At 46.6% G+C, this 16,784-nt stretch overlaps 1 protein-coding gene and 1 long non-coding RNA gene across 27 annotated transcripts in view; one reads left to right on the forward strand and one right to left on the reverse strand.

The window, feature by feature from the left end:
* The window catches only part of TRERF1 (transcriptional regulating factor 1), a 196,012-nt gene extending 188,207 nt beyond the window's left edge, over positions 1 to 7,805 (reverse strand). For 7 of the 24 annotated variants that reach the window (XM_019738459.2, XM_019738454.2, XM_074332932.1 and 4 more), the window contains exons 1-2: positions 6,844 to 7,023; positions 6,347 to 6,428 (exon numbers count right to left, since the gene is read on the reverse strand). The gene's annotated coding sequence lies outside the window, so the exon portion shown is untranslated. The other 17 variants (XM_074332933.1, XM_019738457.2, XM_074332925.1 and 14 more) reach the window with 9 other exon arrangements.
* A 458-nt stretch (positions 7,806 to 8,263) lies between these two features.
* On the forward strand, positions 8,264 to 15,670 carry LOC141571655 (uncharacterized). 3 transcript variants are annotated; one of them, XR_012496599.1, is made up of 4 exons: positions 8,267 to 8,683; positions 9,354 to 9,432; positions 11,214 to 11,513; positions 12,252 to 15,670. It is a non-coding gene; the product is annotated as an uncharacterized LOC141571655 (long non-coding RNA). The 3 variants fall into 3 exon arrangements; XR_012496597.1 differs by lacking the exon at positions 12,252 to 15,670 and having other exon boundaries at positions 8,264 to 8,683; positions 11,214 to 11,651; XR_012496598.1 differs by lacking the exon at positions 12,252 to 15,670 and having other exon boundaries at positions 8,543 to 8,996; positions 11,214 to 11,651.
* Positions 15,671 to 16,784: the final 1,114 nt, after the last annotated feature.

Here is a 16,784-nt window from a genome sequence, read left to right on the forward strand (position 1 = left end):
TTTGCAAACAAAACACTAAATCCACATGAAGACTGCCAGACCATGAGACTATGGTCGGGTTTCTGGGGTAGGTTCAAGGTTCCCCTGCACCCAGTTCACAAACCAAGTTAATTTGGCCCTTTGGGTGGACAGGTCTCAAATTCTAAACATGGCATCAGAGTTTGAAGCTACACTGACTGACATTTCACAGCCAGCATTCTGAAGCCAGTCTTCCAACAGTAAGCGCAGTTTCGCTAAAGGGATCACAGAGGTCTTGAAAAACCCCAAATAGAAAGTGGCCTCGAGGAGGGAACATCAGTGGGAATGCACAGGGTGAACAGTTTGTAGTAGAAACTTTGGGAAATTAAGGGAAGTGTTTCATTGGTTGTCAGGTTTTGATATCTGAAAAGGAGATCTGGCTGAAGATCAGCTCACCTCACTGCTGCCTGTGTATGCACCATGCCTCTTACAGTTTACATAGCACTTTCCGTACATTATCTGATTCCATCCTCACAACTCGAAGAGGAGAGGCGACAGATGGTATCACCTTCTTTATGCAGATGCGGAGACAGGCTCAGAGGCTGACTTGTCCAGAACCAAAGGCAGAGCTAGACTCTAACCCAGGTCTTCTGACTCTCTCCTCACCTGCGCACCTTCCACGCAGACCCCATGTTTGGCCACAGAGGCTAGCAGTCTATAGCATATTTTTATGAAAGGTAGCCTGAAAGAGAGGCGGCCTTTTGCTTTTTTTTTTTTGAGCTTCTTGTTCAAAACATATGACACGGTGCCCACCAACTTTTGAACAGGGCTGAAAATCACAAATGTCTTTTTCTAATCACCGTTTTCAAATACGTCTAATATGAGGCCCAAATTACTTTAACTGAAGACTCTTTTCCCCCAGCGAAAAAATCTGCTCTTTCCTCTGTACTGCTCAGTAATGCAGTCAAATGTTCAGAAAAATGCAGTACAATTTTCTGATGCAGTCTTAACCCTTGCAGGCTCCGGTTGGTGTCAAGTTCTGAGCCCAAAGCCCTTCCCCAGGAGGGTGTGGCTTCAGCCTGGACAGGCAGAACACCTGAGGGTCCACACACAGCTCCCTCACCTTCTCTTCTCTGATTTTCTCTCCAGCCAAATGGAGGAAGTGTCCCTCCCCCAGGAAAGGCCAGATCTTCCCCCACAGACCTCAAGGGCTTTTGCTCAGCTGACTCAATCCATTGCTCTTGATCAATAACCCCCTCTCCAATGATCTTTCCTATTAGCATACAAATATATCACCAGCACCCCCCAAAAACAAAGTATATCACCAAAAAAACCTTCCCTTTACCACATGTCCTTCCAGCTCCTGATCTATTTCTCTGCCCCCCTTTCGCGGTCAAGCTTTGCCCAAAAGTTGTCTACACATGTTACTACCAGTTTCCTCACTTTCCATCCCCCCCCCCCTCTGTTCTCACTCCTCCCAATCCATCACTCCACTGAAACTGTTCTTCACAAAGAACCCAATGGCTTCCATTTTGCCAAATCCAATGGTGATTTTTCTGGCCTTATCACTCACACCCACATACACGTTGCCTGTTCTCCTCTCTCTTCAGGCTCCTTGGGACATCTCATCCAGTGTCCTGGATTAAAATACCACCCCTGGCCAGGGGTGCCCACATTTTCATCTCTTGCCTGGCCACTCCTCTGTATCAGACTGCCTGCTTAACATCTCTACTTGTGTCTAACAGGCATCTCAAACTTAACGGTGCCCAAACTAAAACAGCTTGATTCTGTTCCCCTCCCTCTCCCCGCTTCTCCATCTCAGCAAATAGCACCACCCATCTCCCCAACTGTCAAGCCAGGAACCTGTTATCCTAGATTCCTCCTCCCCACCCCCTACCAAATCCATCAGCCAGCCCTGCCCATTCTACCTACCTCTAACGTGCATCTCACATCCCCCTGCTCCCCTCCGTTCACCTCCTGTCACCTCCTCACCCGGCCTGCTCCAACTGCCTCTTCACTGTGCTCCCCAATTCCACATCTGTCCCTCTCCACCAATGCAATCCCCTTTCTAGTGAGTTAGGGGGTGTCACTTCCCACTGCAAACTATCAATGACTTCCCACTACACTTCGAATGAAACCCAAACCATTTCAAAACCCCCAGAGCCCTACACAAGCCTCTCTCATCTCATGCTGCCGTCTCTCCCTCTGCCTGGTTCACCTGTGCCTCCCAAAGCGTACAGTCCTTCCATGCAGGTTCTCCCCTGCCTGGTGCTCTCTGTCTCCCCAACCCCCAATCCTCAGAGAAGCTTTTCTAGGCTACTTTAGCTAAGCAAGTCCAGGTCACTGCTCCCTGGGTTTTCATCACGTTTTGCAATATATATTTCTTTGCATGTTTACCTCCCCTCTGGACTGGAAATCAGGAGGTGGGGTGGGGGATGGACAGAGAGATGATGATGTCTTTTGGAATTATCAACAGAAGCTTAACACAGCGCCTTGCAAATAGTAGGTGCTCAATAAGTAGCTGCCAAGTGTACTAATGACTAAACCAGAGCCACTTACGGCATGAAAATACCTTTTACCTTCTATGAGCCCAGAGTTATCACTGCCATTTAGCCACATAGGTTATTTTTCCCTTTACTCGCAATCAGAAAAGTTTTAACACTGTTGAACCAACAGCCCAATAGCTTGGCATATCCTACCCACCCCCAGCTTGTTGCCGTCCACGAGAAAAAAGCAAAAATTATCCATTTCCTCAGTAAACCCAAATTAACCAGAAGACCCTACAGGCAGCTGCCCTGAGAACTGGAAAATTCTTAGAAAATACCACAGGGGTTTTTTCTTGTGTATTTTCTTTAACACAGAAGAAAAGATGTACTAAGAGAGCCATGGGATCAAACTCACATTATCAAACCTATACATTATTCCTTAAAATGCCACCATACCCTTGTTGAAAAGCATGCTAATAACTAGAATCCAGCTGCTCTTATCTCCCTCTCCCCACGAAAGAAATCAACTATGTTTTATTTTCCTCTTTACTGGTTCCCCTCCAACAAGCAAATGCAAAAATATTACTAATCCACAAGATCCCAGCTGATTCTAATCCTCTCTCTTCCCTAAATCACACAGTTTTATGAAGTCAGAAGTAAAATGAGTTGAATTCAGCTGCTTTTAGAGCAGGACAATCAACACCCACTTGTACTGCCCGGGGTCTGAGTCACTTATCTGGATCCTTACTTTTCACGTCAATGTGCAACAAAAATATCAAGAGCTTTCCCCCAAAAAATGCCTGTGGTGAAGTATCTGATATGCCAGAAGTGACAGCAATACAATATCGTTACCATGAACCCTAATACAAATATACGACCAAATCCCAATTACCAACATGTGAATTCTCCACAGAAGGTGGTGTAAAGCCACACTTGGCTTTCTGGTCTCCCACTCATCTGCCAGACTACCTCTTTCTGTTGCCTGGAATAACTGTACAATTAACCTTAGACTTGACCAAGCATAATTAATAGGTGAACCAGCTGGCTGTAGGGAAACTTCCAAGATGAACTGAAATTATTTTTGGTGCCTGAAATTATGTGCCCCATTCTCTAGTAGCACAAATAATTGGGTATCAATCATGCACTTTTTTTTTTAACCAAGACAGCGGCACACTTTTCATAAGTATTTCCTTGCATTTGAAGGCCAAGATTAGCAAGCCACTCAAGAGTCTTTTCTGGAATGCCAAGGTACAAATCCACTCTCTCCATGAGAAGACAAAAACAGAAGTTAATCAACTCACCCAAGTCCATGAAGCAATTTGGCCGTTGGCCCAGGAAGACACTGTAGAGACCTCTGGAGACCTCTCTCCATAAGACTGAGTCGTAGAAGTTCCGACATGGATGGAACTCATGTATCAAACTGTGCTTTTTTAATATAAAACATCCAAAGCCTAGAAATGCTACAAACTGGTACCCTCCCCACTTTTCAATGATGTTTCTCTCCCTGCTTTGAGCGTCAAACCACCTTAAAAGTCCTTTGTCACTTTACAAATACTGTAAACTTGAACCAACTAAAGAAAGACAACATTAACACTTTCTGATTAATTGATCTTATGGAAAATCCTTATACTTCCTCCCTCTCCCCCTAAAAAATGCTTTTGATTATTATGACCAACCCAACCATCAAAGGAGGAGGAAAAGAATATTATAAATAAATAAGCTTCAGTTTTGTGACCACACATTTTATTATATTAGCCATAGTCCCCTCTTATAATTAATGCTCATACCTCAACAAAAAACACAGGCCCAAGCAGGTTAAAGGGGGCAAAACTGAGCACTTTCCACACACACAACTTGCTGTTTTCGCAGCAAGTTCACAGAAACGCTATGTGATATTAACACATGCCTCTATGTGAAAGCCTGATTAAAAAGCTGTGAAAAGACCCATGTTTACTATGGAACCTGTAAAAATTAATCTTCTCAGTGCCCATAAAGCAGAAAGGAAATGCTCTTTTTTGAGATGTCAAGCTGGCTTCTAAACAATCCTTCGGCAAAAATGGACATGCCTAAAAGGGTGGGGCCCAAAGAGGTGTGTCACTCCCAGTATCAATTCCTATAAATCAAATCCTGACAATCACCACAATATTTTTAAAAAGAATGAATTATGATTCATGGGCCTTTATTACCACAAGAACATTCCCAGCAGAAGAGGCGGGAAAAAAGCTACTGTGAATTGATTAATGGCCAAAGCAAGACAATAAAATAAATCTCATAAATATAAGGAAAAACCACTGAAGGGCTGCTCTTGGCTTCGAGGGTAGGCATGACAATAATTCCACTATCCTGGGATAAACACACGTAAAGATCATGTTTACCCTCCCAGCATACACACCAACCAGACTCCGATTTTCAGCAGGGTAAAAATAATAGCTAATTTGTTTAACTAATGCCTAGTTAGGAACATTTGATAAATGGCAATAATATTTAATGTCCAACAAACTCAACTGTCAAGCTGCCAATATCAAATTCTGAGTCTGGAAATCTGATGGCAGGAAGGAAAGGAAAACAGCCTGTCTGTCCATCAGTAACATGTAGAGAGCTTTTTTCCCCCCAGTTATTATTGAGTCTGGTTACAGAACAGAAAGTTTAACCAACTTTTCGTTAACCGCACTGTCTAGAGTTTACCCTGACCCTACTAAACATGCCTGGGTTTGTACTTCTGCTGCTAACATTATCCTGGCAAGTTCAAACTCCCAGCATCATCCAGGTACCTGACAGAACTACAACCCATCTGCAGAAACCAGTAGGCTGAGAACCAGGGACCCAGAGGCAAGCAGAAGCAAAAACTGCTGGTTAACTAGTTAACTGCTGAATACTCTGGCTTGCTATAATTCCAGTGGGCATCAAAACCACATCCTCCCTCACCAGGCTGCTTTCTTGAAACAGTTAATGATGCAGGAGGTTGGTACCAACTAGGACAACTAAAAACTCCTTTCTGAAAGCTCTTCTCCACGGTCTGCTAAAAAGTGCACCTAGCCGGCTTTCGGGAGGCATTTTTTAAAGAACTCTTCAGCCATCCCTGGATCCCTCGTTCCTAAGCATCACTTCCATGCACTTCACAAGACAGCCCAGGCCATGCTGTCAGCAACCGGCTTCAGCACGTTCACTTGCCAAAGCCGCGTCTAGTCTGGGAAGAGTTTCCACAAAGCTGGCTCTAACCGGCCGGTCGAAGGCACACGGAGGAACCAGAAGTCATTTTCTTTTAACCTAAGGATGGCAGGCACACATGCAGCCCAGGGCTGGCCAGAGGTTGCCGGCCAGGTGCTCTCGGCCTCCGCCAGTGAATGGGTGGTTTTGTGTTGTTTTCTAATATCTATTTCTTCAGACCAGCAGCAGCAACTTCCCAGTCTCTCAAATTGAAGTTTGGGGAGTTGAGGGGCAGGTTTACCCCTCACACATTTCTCCCATCTGGGTGGCCACTTTAACTTCTGGGGGGTACCCAGCCCCCACAGAGCCCACAGGCGCATATACATACACACATGCATCATGTCAAAAACCCCAAAAGGCACATCCCTAGGGTCCTGCGGTTTCTTGGCTGGAAGAATGAAGGCTTTATAACATCACAACCTTCAATTGCAAGCCCCACCACCACCCTTTAGGCCGGGGCTGCCAATTATAGCGCCCACCTCACCCCTCCCCCTTTGCTGGGATGCCGTGCAGCCCAAAGAGGGAAGAAGGGAAGCAGAGAGAAGGCCCTGCTAACATACTGAAAGTAAAGAAATGGGGGGAGACTTTCCCTTCTCTGTCCCCCACTTTATCCCTTCCCCTCCCCCACCCCCGTCTTCTCACGGAGCATCCCCCAACTAATTTTTTTAAAAATGAAACTTAAGCTTCTTGCCTACCTTGGCTGTTTCTGCAACAAGTGCATGGGCAATCCGACAAGACCAATCTCCGCTCGGGGGGTGAGATGGGGGGCGAGCAAAGCTGATGGAGTAATTTCAATATTAATTTATGTCAGAGCCGCCTTCTCGAAGCGCTACTCACTTACAGTACTGCCCGCAGCCTGTAAACAAATATCGCTCCGCCAGGAAACATACTCCCCAGATGTAAGCCCCTCTCCCCAGCAGGGAACCTGGCCCCTGGCCCCCCTCCAACAGCGCGTGCTCCCCCACCCCCGGTAGGAAGCTCCGGGTTTTCAAAGCACCAACCCACCACCTCCGCCACCACCCAAGCAAAAAACTTACTCGGTCCGTCTACGCCTCCACCCTCCCTTCAGGAAATCTACTCTCCATATGCATTCAGCCTCCCCGCAGGAAATCTGCTCCCCCCTCCCCCCTTCTATATACATGCACCCCTCCCTCTCCTCCTCCCCACGCGCCCTCCCCGGCCAGAAACTTACTAGCAAGCAAGCGTGCAGGCTCTCCTGATCCTGGAAACTTACTCCCAGATATAACGCCCGCCAGCCCCCTTCCCGGCCCTGCTCCCCTTCCTGTCCTCCGCCGCAAGCAACTCCAAACTCTCCGCATCCAGCCACTCTCCCTCCCCGGTGAAAATTTGCAGCGCGGGGCCGCGCGCGTGCATCCACCCTCCCCTTCAGGAAACTTACTCCCCATCTGCATGCACCGCCTCTCAGCCATCGCTTAGAGGGAAGGGGGTGTGCTAGGGAGACAGAAATACATATGTATCTCTCGCCCCTCCCCCGGCCGCAGCCCACTCGGGGCCGAGCCGCGGTAACCTGGCCTTACCTTTTGCATTGCTCCCCAGCCTCGCCCCCTCCCTAACCCTCCTTATCCGCTCCCCGGCGCCCCCCTTTTTTCACCCATTACCCACCCCTAGCAACCGTTCCCAAGCTCCTCTCGGCCTTTTTTTTTTTTTTTTTTTTTTAATCCAGGATGCAAATTCCTCCCCTGTCAGCAAATCGACTGTCAAATTATTTTCTTGCAAAAGGAGAAAGGCGGAGTGGGGGGGGGGGGAGCAGAAGCAAAAAAGGGGGGAGGGCGGGGGAAGGGAGAGAGGGGGACAGAGGAGGGGAGAGATATCCCTCCGCAGAGCTGGGTCTGGCCGCGGGCGGGGAAGCAGGAAGTAAGGTGTCCAGCGCCGCGGCCAGCGAGTCCTCAGCCCCGGCCCCCGCCCGCGCCCCCTGTCCCCCGGGGCACCGCGCTCCGGCAGGCGCGGGCCGTCCGGCGCATTGTTCGCAGTCTTCCCGGCGATGCGCTGCCGACCTTATTTGTGTGCTCTGCATGTGCGTGAGGTTGCACCTTTTGTAGGCTGGAGAGACTCTGGACGAGGATGGGGTGGGGGGCGCGGACCGAGTTGCGGCCGGGCGCGGGACCTGTCAGCCCCGAGGTGTGGCAGACTCTCCGGCGTAGCCGAAAAATCGAGGCCCCGGAGAAGGCGGCGTGGCCGGGAAGCTGCCGCCTTAAACCCAGACCAGTGCAGGATTGCTTCCTGCGTAGCCGTCCCGGTTATTGTAACGCGCTTTGCAGTCTAACGACTGGGGTTTGGGTTTTGGCTTATTTTGTTAAAAGGGCTCTAAAGATACCAAGGTCTAGGTGGGCTGCGGGGAGACGGTCTGCGCCTACCCCCACTGCACCCCCGCCTCGGAGGCGCTGGGAGAGGAGTCGGGGCTCCCGGGAAGGGGCTGGAGGTTCGCGAAGCGCGCGGCTCCATCCCTCCGCCCCGGTGGGGGCGGGGAGCGGGTGCTGCAGGCGGCGCTGGAAACGCAGCTCTCTGGGGAGGGGGTCTCCATCTCCGCGGCGCAGTAGGCTGGGGAGGGAGGTTGCCTAGGAGAGGGGCCGGGCCGGGCAGCGGAGGGGAGGGGGCGTGGGTGCAGCCGCGACGCGGGCTCGCCCCTCCTCGCGCGCCATGACTGTGGAACGTGGTGCCGGGGAGGAGGGACGGCCGCCGGGGGCCGCCCGGGGCCGCTCGGCATTGGTGCGGAAACCCGAGCCGGGAGTCGCTCCTCGCTCTGTCTCCTCCTCCTCTGCGGGGGAAACCGCTGCACCCAAACCGAGAGCAGCTGCGAGCAGGGGGCAGGGCGCGGGCTGAAAGGCGAGCTCAGGGTTCAAACCTCGGCGGCGCCAGGAGGGCGAGACCGGGACAGCCCCCAGGTCCCGCGAAGTCTCTTCGGCCTCTCGGTTCAGCCCAGGACCCCAGCATTTCCAGGCTTCTTTCCTGGTCCCAGGAAACGTGAACCAAAGATGGTTCAGCTCAACAGACCACCTCGAGCCGGGTTCGAGGTATCTATCTCAGAGGGCCCACGGCGGCGAGTCTTTTTTGCTCAAGGGAAAGTTAAACCATGCTTTTTGCAGAATGGGGAGATCGTGGTGCCTCTTCCCCCAAATCTCACGCAGGATAAATAAGGTTCTCCCGCTCCCCAGACCATCGCCACTATCCCCGACCCTACCCCCACTCGGCAATGGGTGTGGACAGGGCGGGGGAAGGCTATAAGGGAGCTTAAAGCGTGAGGTCATGGACCCAGGAGTCTGCTGCCGAAAGCGGTCGAGGTTTTTGTGTATTTTGAGGGGTAACGGTTCTCCATCTTCAGCAGTGGTAAGTTCTCGCATAACCCTACCAATTTGGGGGCACCTGGGCCAGAGCCCCCGAAAGAGGAGCGAGCTCTGGGCTGTTTTGCTCAATGAGAATTTGGCCGGCGCCCAGCCCCCTGTGGGGCCCTTCCACATAAGCAGAGAAAATCGAGGGATAGTGCACAGTGTCGCGGAGACTGAGAAAGGCTCGGATGCTCTGTCCTCGCCCCCCCCCCCCCTTCCTCAGTCGTCGGTCATCTTCCAACCCGACTGCTTTCTGTGATAGCCTCCTATCCCTCTGTGACCCATTCTTCCCAAGAGCGGCTAGAAGAGTCTAAAACTCCTGACTACATTCTTCCAAACCCCTCCCAATTTCTCTTAGAATAAAGCCAAGCTCTGAAGCCCCCTTGTGATTTCGCCTCTACGGACCACTCCACCCTCACAGCTCCTCCTCCTATACCGTAAGCGGGTCGTGCTTCTTTGTTCTGGGGCTGGAGGGTGGGGTGAGGGACGCTAACCCTTCCCTGTCCACTTCTTACTAACTCCTGCTAAACCTTCAGGACTCAACTGTCACTACCTCTAAGAAGCCTTCCTGAGGATACAATAATCTCTAACTCCCTCAAGGAAAAAGACCCACCCTAGACCTCCTGGTAGTCGTCGGAGCTGGCCCCAGTGGCAGCCCTTTTCTAAGCGAAGGAGTAATTGCCGAGCTTTAAAAGCGCGATCATTGCCTGGGGGCCTGACCTCCTGGTAGGGAATTGGCCAGGACAGACCCTCAAAACATCCTATTTCCTCAAGAGACCTGAGAAAAGCAGCGCACTGCCCAGAAACCTCTCCACCTCCCACCCCCAGCACACACCCACACCCACAGTAGTGCGAGGAGAGGTCTTTTGATCTTTAAAACTCCTCCCCGGCACAGACAAGGAACCTGAAGCCAAAGGGGAGTGAGTAAATTGCCCGAGGTCAATGAGGAAATTCACACCCCGGTCTTTCCCGCTCCTAAACCAGAAGCTGTAGAGAAGGAAGGATTTGGGATTTGGGACTCAAAGTATTGCTGCTACACAGCTAAGGATGCTTGTGTCACCGTCAAAGGACCTCTACGTGATTGGCCCGCTGCCAACCAAGAGGTAGTGTGGCCTAATGGTCAGTCTGCAGTCTCTTGGGCAAGTTACTTAATCTTACTTGGTTCTGTTTCTTTGCCTGTAAAATCAGAATAATGATAACCTACAGTTAGTGTTGTTATGAGATTTTAATGAGTTAATATACATAAAGCCCTTAGAACAGTTTCTATGCAAGTTCTTGATTATTTGTGAGTGGGGTTTTATGCTCCCTCCCTTCCCAAGGACTCTAGAAAATAAGGTCCCCAGAGTCTTAAGTGATTTAAGTATCAGAAATGATCTATGGCCTAAAAACCTGGGAAATGCACAGACAATCCATACAAACACCTTATTTAGCCAATAGATTCAAACCTCAACAATGCATATGCTTGAAGACAATCCAAGGGGTGAACAATCCCAAATCTGACTGCTGGTTGTGGACTCAGAATGAGTGTCAGGGAGGATGACTGAAATTGAAAACTTACCTTGGGTCTTTGAGATCCGAGTCAGGCATAAATAGTCCCAATCCTGGTGCAAGTCCTGCCCTGTATGACCAAAGCTCTCCCAGGGCTGCAAAAACTGTAAGAGGATTATTTTTATTATCATTAGATTCTAGTCTTCCCATTCTCAGCACTTACCCCATCGGTCAAAGAGATTTTTTAAAATACAATTCATTTTTTGGAACATGTTGAATGCATTCACATAGCTCCAAATTCAAATATTGAAAAGTCTCCCCCACCCCGACTGCCACCTAATGGGTTTCCCTCTGTGGAGACAACCCGAGTTAGCCTTCAGGAGGCATTTAACTGTTTTTCCAAGTGAGGCCTCAGGAAAACTCCTTGGGTGCCTACTTAATACTTTATGTCCAGGGCTCTCTTCTCCAATCCAGGCAGAATCAGCACCATACTTCCACCCTTTCCAGCCCTTCAGCCTCAGTCCCAAACAGGTTGTATCAACAATGGTGAACCATTGTTTCCTGAGTTACTGACAAAAGCAAACACTTCATGGTTCTTTCTCCTCCTCTGCACTAATAATATTCACTAAGATTTATCAAGTGCTTTTCATGTGCCAAGCACTGCTGAGACATGCATTATCCTATTTAATCAGCCCCAAACCATCATCATTATAGTATTTTTATTTTACAGATGCAGACAGAAGTGGAGGATCAGGGAGATTACATAACTTGCTCCAATTTTCATCCAGGCCAACCTGAGCCCGAAACCTCTGTCTTAACCACTTGCCTCTCTCTTGCAACAAAGAAAAAATTCTGGGAGCCTGAGGAGAAGAGTAAAATGGAGTCTTTGGACTTGAGCAGACCTTAGTTCAAATTCTGAGTCTGGCCCCCACCAGCAATGAGATCTTGGAGACGTTTCTTAACTTCTCTCAGCCCCAGGTCACCCACCTTTGAACTGGAACCATACATTTTTCATTGGCTTAATGTAAAGGTAAAATGCATGTAAATAATGCTTTTTAAAATGCCTAGTAAACCACATGCAATGCTTAGATCTTGGTGGCTCTGATTTGAATAAACCAATGTCAAAAAGACATTGTTGAGACAATTAGGGTAATAAAATGTAACTTGACATAGATGTTAAATTATTAATTTTATTAGATATGGTAATGGTATTGTCACTAGGATTTTTTCCTCAGTTCTTATCTGTTAGAGATGCATAATGAGGAATTTTGGGTGAAAGTATATCTAGGATTTATCTTCAAATGCTCCAATCACCTCTACCCCAAAAAAAAAAGGAGATAAAACAAAATTAGCTCTTCTTCTACTGAATGCTTGAAATAAATTTAAAGATAAAACATTCTAAAGCATTAAAATTTTGAATTGTCAGGCTTATACAACTGTTGTGAATTGTTATTAATAATTATGAAATTTTAATGTAAATTATTGAAATACAGTACTGGCTTATAGTAGACATGCAAAAATGGCCATTTTGTTACTGTGAGACATTCAGACCAGCACCTGCGTCAGGCCGGTCAGCCAGCTGTGGGGCTGGGGGAGTGGGAATGAACCCTGCAGATAGCCAGGACCCATTATTAAGGACCCATTCAGCCACACAGAGGACAATGTACAGGAAGGAAAAGGGCAAGAGGACTGGGTGACGGGAACAGGTAAATTAAAATTGGGGGCAGAAGTTCCCCCAAAATGTGAAATTCTCCGCTCTGCTTAACAGTTCCGTCACCCAGCCCAGGACTGCAGCTCTGCGTTCCCTCATTTGTTGTATGGGTGCAAGACCTCTCTGGCCCCTTCCAGCTGTCCAGACTGGAAATCTAAGGAATGCTGGCGGCTTTCTCAAGAGAAGGATCATTTCTGAGGCCACACTGGTTATTCGCCTATCTCAAGAATAGATCTGAGCCGAATGGAAATGGAAATGTAGCCAATTCCTAACCAAATGAAATGGTTTAGGCCCGGCAAGCATCCATGTGTTGTTCTAGGAGTAATATTTCCGTGCTCTGAATTTCAACAGCTGGAATTATTTTTACATATAATCCTGATTTGAAATGAAAGTTTGTCCTTTTTGTGTTGCGGAGAAAAGATGAGAATATATTTGGTAACTCTTCAAAGAAGTGAACACTTCTGCATAATACGTCCCTTTATGTTAAAGTGGCTCTTCAGGAGAGCTTCTTAAAAGTTGGAAAAACTGGAGGCATGGAGAAATGGGGGGTTGCGGGGAGGCAGAAGAGCGTGGAAAGCAAGTATCACCTGTGCTTCCTGCTCTCTCCAAGGCTACAGAACAAGGCTCTAAGGGGCCACGTGACCAAAACAGGTACCCTGAGGACAGAACACGTCCAGTGTATGCTTCAGGAATGAGTGATGGATGTCCCTTACTGTCCAGTGTATGCTTCAGGAATGAGTGATGGAGGTCCCTTACTGTTGAAAGCTTAGTACTCAAGAGCAAAGGAGTCTGTGGCAAGTTCAAGCAGTGAAACAATATGGTTGTGGGGTATTTTTCAAACTCTAGTTTCTTTCCCATCCTTGAATCAGTAACAACAAATGAAAGGAATGAAAGCAAAAAGCTATGGCACAGAAGGGCTTATAGGACTCCCATTTTAAAACCAGTAAGACAGCATAATTTGTCGATAGTCACCTCAACCTCCAAGTCTGTTAAGGATGGTGTTGAGAGAGCAGGCCTTACCCAAGACAGGAGGCCTCACTGGTGCTTGTTTAGTAATCAGTACCAGGCCAGTTTCTAGCCAGACAGAGAAAATAGCTTCCAGGTTATGACAGTGTTCTCAGTTGGTCATATTTCCAAAAGAAAATAAAAAGCTAGGATACATAGTAGATCCTGTATCTAATACAAAAAATAAAAAGGGACTAATTGGTTGAAATCACTGCTAAAAGTTCCTGCACCTGCCCAGAAGGTATGTTTGGGAGTCACACATTTCAGCTACATGGTAGGTGGTACTCAAGGGCTGTGGTGGCCCACGATGGTTCCCAAATGAGTGGCTTTGTTAGCGGTGAGGGTGAGGGAGAGATTAAGTGAATTTTCTGCTGCGGATGCAAATCTATTAAATTGCACACTTTAAATGTAAGTATAAATAACAGCTACTTTTCCGGAACCCCTAATGGAGCCGCAATTTTTTTTAAGTGGGAGAGAGAACCCATGAGACTTTGTATTTAGAAAGGATCCTGGCAGGAAACAGGTGGCACACTCACCAGGTAACTGAGGAGCGTTTAAGTTAAGTGCTATTTACAATAGTGTACAGGCAGGGTGGGTTTCTTGGATGTGCCACCTATGCAGTCACACAGGACCCCCACACTTAGGAAAGTCCGGCACTTAGTTTAATGCTTTGTGGTGGCCATCTTGAAATTCTTAGTAATTTTTGAACACAGGTTCCTGCATTTTTATTGTGCACTGGGTCCCACAAATTATGCAGTGAGTCCTGTGTGCGGTGTTATATACCATAGAAGGGATGGTTTAGCACCAAAGGACTGAAATCCACAAAGAGCCTTTACCACCCCTAAGTCAGAAAGGGCAAGAAAGAGAAATAGCTGGAACAGGGAGAGAGCTTGTTGCTGAAGTTACAGCTAGGGCTGCAGCTATAGGAGACGGTCACACAACAGAAGTGGTGGCCTCCTATGAAAGAACAGCCATAGTCAACCTGTAGCTAAGAGAGGGAAGCAGGTGATAAATACCCAACTTCTCTCTAACCTGCCCTCTGACCTGCATGTGCCTCCCGTTGGCCGAACCAATGAGGAAGCTGGAGGGTCTGGGAGCCCACTGATGAAATCAGCCTGCAGGGCATTGGGTATGATGGGAAAAGGTACGAGTGAGTCTGGAAAGGGCAGAGAATACCCAGCTCAGGACTTTTACCTGAAGTACTCAGGATCAGGGTTAAGAGTAAATAAAGTGGAAATGACACAAACAGTGCATTTCAGTAAAGGATTTGGGGGTGATTTTTAAAGGATGATGATTTGTATGCAGCATGCACAGGTTTATACACACCTTCAAAGGAAAAACAAGATGAACTTTCATGAAAAGAGGCTTGAGTATTTGAAAGAGCCATTGTGAGTGAAGACAGACACCCAGGATTTCAAAATTTTAGAAACATGTCAGGCCCCAAACCAAATTTTGCCGACAACACCCCATTCTCCCTCACCTTTACTTCTCTGACACTTAGGCCAACATCACAACAAAAGGTATCTGTGGTAGGCACAACGTCCCAGGAATGGCAAGGCCCACTAGGGCAAAAGCAGCTGGAGAGATGTATTCCAACAGAGGATTTTGGTATAAAGTATTTGGAGATACTTTTTGCACATGGGGAGCATTAGAGAGCTTGTACAAAGGGAGTTCAAGATGATTTGTAGCCATTCCAACTTCTCAATTCCTCTGAACATTTTTAGACTATAGTAGTTCCCCCTTGTCCATGGTTTTGCTTTCAGCAGTTTCAAGTTGCCCATGGCAACCGAGGTCCAAAAGTATTCAATAGAAAGTTCCAGAAACAAACAATTCATAAGTTTTAAACTGTGCGCCATCCTGAATTGTGTGATGAAATCATGTGCCATCCTGCTCCATCCCACCAAGGATATGAAGCATGCCTTTTGTCCAGAGTATCCACGCTGTAGATTCCACCCACCCATTAGTCACCTAGTAGTCATATGGGTTGTCAGGTTGACTGTCATGGCGTCATAGTGCTTGTGCTCAAGTAACACTTATTTTACTTAATAATGCCACATTCACATACCTTTTATGACAGTATATTGTATTAACTATATTGCAGTTATAATTGTTCTATTTTACTATTAGTTAATGTTGTTGATTTCTTACTGTGCCTAATTAAAAATTTAAACTTTATCATGGGTATATATGTATATGGGTAAAACATAGCATACATATAGGGTTCAGTACTATCTATGGTACCCACTGGGGGTCTTGGAACATATCCCGCTTGGATAAATGGGGACTATTGTATTCAGATCACTTTCAAAAAAGTACATATCACTGATTAATTTACATTCCACTCAGAGTTCCTAACTATTCAGATATGGGCTAAACTAAATTAATCCTTTATCATTTCCTTGGAAAACAAAAATTTTGCTACAAATGCAAATAAGATTGCAGGGACTCACTTCGCCCTTTTTTTTTTTTTTTTTTTTAATTGAGGTAAAAGTCACAGAACACAAAATTAATCATTTTAAAGTGTACAATTCTGTGACATTTAATATATTCACAATGTTGTATAGGTATCATGTCTATCTAGTTCCAAAACATTTTCATTACCCCAAAGGGAAACCCTATACCCGTTCAGCAGTCACTCCACATCCTCCCCTCCCCCCAGCCCCTGAAAACCACTAACATGCCTTCTGTCTTTACATTTACCTATTCTGGATATTTCATATGAATGATTCATACAATATGTCATCTTTTCTGTCTGGCTTCTTTCACTTAGCCTACTGTTTTTGAGATTCATCCATGCTGTAGCATGTATCAGTGCTTCGTTTCTTTTTATGGCTGGATGATATTCCATTGTATGCATAGAGAACATTTTCTTTACCCGTTCATCAGTTGATGGACATTGGGTTGTGCCCACCTTTGGGCAATTGTAAATAACGCTGCTATGAGCATGAGTGTACATGTACTTATTTAAATACCTGTTTTCAGTTCTTTTGGGTATACACATAGCAGTGAAATTTCTGGGTCATATGGTAATTCTATGTTTAACTTTTTTGAGGAACTGCCAAATTGTTTACACTTAATCTTTTTAAGGGAACTCACTGTTTGAAGTCCTTCTAGAAGCACTTGTTTACAATCACTTGTTTCATACCTAGAGTAAGCCCATTCTTGCCTACAAAATAAAACACTGTCCCAAAAAATTTCTATGTGAAAGATACTCTAGTTAGTAATTCACTTGAGCTTTTATAATTTATTGAAGTTATTGGTTTATAAAAGTAATACATGCAAAAAGAAAATAGATTGCTTATAACCCACTGTGAACCCTGCTACATATACTTTTGTAAAATAAAAATAGCCCCAGAGTGCTTATCAATAGATCCATCCTGAAATAGAAAATGAAATTAAGTCAATGAAGAAAAACAACACAGTAGGACTCTGAATGGTAACAATTTCACATCAGAAAGCACTCCAACCTAGGTTTTTTTAAATTCAGCTTGTTGCCTTTAATAATTTGAAACGTGATTGTATAGTTGTGTAGGATAGTATTTACCTAATAAATCAACTCTGGTATTGTGTTGAGACTACATATAG

This window comes from Rhinolophus sinicus, linkage group LG05 (assembly GCF_036562045.2).
Source record: "Rhinolophus sinicus isolate RSC01 linkage group LG05, ASM3656204v1, whole genome shotgun sequence".
Classification (NCBI taxonomy): domain Eukaryota; kingdom Metazoa; phylum Chordata; class Mammalia; order Chiroptera; family Rhinolophidae; genus Rhinolophus; species Rhinolophus sinicus.